Genomic DNA, 1,910 nt, shown 5'->3' with positions numbered 1-1,910 from the left:
TGGTTCAGTAATCATAGAAGATGTGGAAGCCAAAAAGCAAATTTCCTTGTCAAAATCTGTAGCTACTTTGGTTTGTGGAGAACATCTCGACCCTTTCGAAACTTCCAACATCTAGCTTCTTTGTCAAAAGCGAGCAAGATGCTTCTGTGTAACCAAGATTTCTAAAATCAGAATCTATTTACACTGGTTTTTAAGATGTGTAGTTATGGCCTGCAGCAGTTGGAGGACGATTCTTCATTCACGTTCCATCAAGGAACTCTTAATTCAGGTTGGTATTCCTTCCTTACCTTGTTAAATGATGCTTTGTCCCTCTTTGAAGTTGAACAGGTGAAAAAAACCTCGCTCAGTCCCAATCTCCTATGCAGACATAGTAAGGGAAGAATGATTAAGCCTGTTTTTTCCAGAAAAAACAGAGTCCCCTGCCCCTTCAGAACACCAAAAAACAGAGCAAATCTAATGTTTGGGTTCTAACTCAAAATTCTCAATCTTCAAAAAATGGAAGACCTCGTGGCAGAATTCAAGCTTCAAGAGGAATAAGGCAAGGTGACCCTTTTTCTCCTTTCTTGTTTCTACTAGTCAGTGAAGTCCTAAATGCATTACTTTCCCAGTTTCGAGAAAAGGCAAGTTTTGAAGGTTTTATTGTTGGCAAAGATAGAATTCATGTTTCTATTTACAATTTGCGAATGATACTCTAATTTTTCTGCCAAGATGGACAAAGAAAACTCAGCAACATAAAGAAAATACTTGAATTATTTTGAGTAGTGTATCTCTCTCTTTTTCTTGGATGAGGGCATAGAAGTGGTTGTCCTTAATCTTACAGTTGATAACTTCGACGGCTAAGTTAGGCTTGGAAGGGAGGGTCGATGGATGGGCCATGAGAGATAGATGAGCCAAGGGTTGCAGATGAGGGTTGACGTTGGTGGGAATAGGCAAAGCTTGGTCGGAGATGGGGAGAGGGCGGGGAGTTAGGTCGGAATATGGTGCCGGAGGGAGGGAAAGGGAGAGAGGAGAGAAAAGAGAGCATTTTCGAGCCAAAGCAGTGTTGGAATTCTCAGGTGGTCTAATCGATGTAGTCAGATTGTTTGGATGGTTACAACTTCAATATGTTGGGTGTACTAACCTATCCTCATCTATAATATTTCTTTTTCCATAATCTATCCTCATCTATAATATCATGGGCAAGAATTTCATTGAGTTCCGAAATAAGCTGCTGCACCTGTAGAAAGCAGGTTATAAATGATATCAGTTCAAGAATGACATATTGATCCCAAGAATCTTGGGTTTAGTGGATAGTGAGCATGCAACCAAAATAAATAAACCCAAGTAGCTACAATAACAAGACGAATACCTCCGGAATGAAGTCAATCAGGCCCTCGGGAATAACTACAACACCATAATTAATAACCAAGTTCAGAACGTTTACTAATTACATCGACAATGTAGTCTGTAACGTTTTTCAAGGTAAGCTTCTTAGCCGCAACCTGCAAAACACATTATAAAGCATGTGGAGATAAATGTCCTCCTTGACAAATGTTTCTATCTTAAGTAGTTTAAATAAAGCAGCTACCTTTTCTCCAATAATAGTAATATTTGGATGAGTTCGCAAAGCACACTCCAGTGTAATGTAAGAAGCAGCTCAACCCATAAGCCGTCCAACTGTGGATATATGTACACTGTTAATGCCATATGATAATAAACTTGAAACTTGAGTGAGAAACAAAAAGGTATCAACATCACAACAATGAAAAAGTACAATCTCATATTAGGTAGATCAAATAGAGAAGGTTAATAAAATTGAGCAGAGAGAAGTGCTCTAATTTTTACGGATGAAGCAACAAGATGATCTTTATTATTGATATTATGTATTATTTATAATTATATTTAAAAAATAAGTAGGAGCGGGGTGTCAT

General features: G+C 38.1%; 1 long non-coding RNA gene across 1 annotated transcript; it reads right to left on the bottom strand.

The window, feature by feature from the left end:
- Window positions 1–785: 785 nt before the first annotated feature.
- On the bottom strand, window positions 786–1,648 carry LOC120068934. Its single transcript, XR_005479396.1, has 3 exons — window positions 1,568–1,648; window positions 1,349–1,481; window positions 786–1,216 (listed from the first exon to the last, which is right to left on the bottom strand). It is a non-coding gene; the product is annotated as an uncharacterized LOC120068934 (long non-coding RNA).
- Window positions 1,649–1,910: the final 262 nt, after the last annotated feature.

Source organism: Benincasa hispida, unplaced genomic scaffold (genome assembly GCF_009727055.1).
Source record: "Benincasa hispida cultivar B227 unplaced genomic scaffold, ASM972705v1 Contig1520, whole genome shotgun sequence".
In the NCBI taxonomy this organism is placed as follows: Eukaryota; Viridiplantae; Streptophyta; class Magnoliopsida; order Cucurbitales; family Cucurbitaceae; genus Benincasa; species Benincasa hispida.
This window is presented reverse-complemented; position numbering and strand designations above follow the sequence as displayed.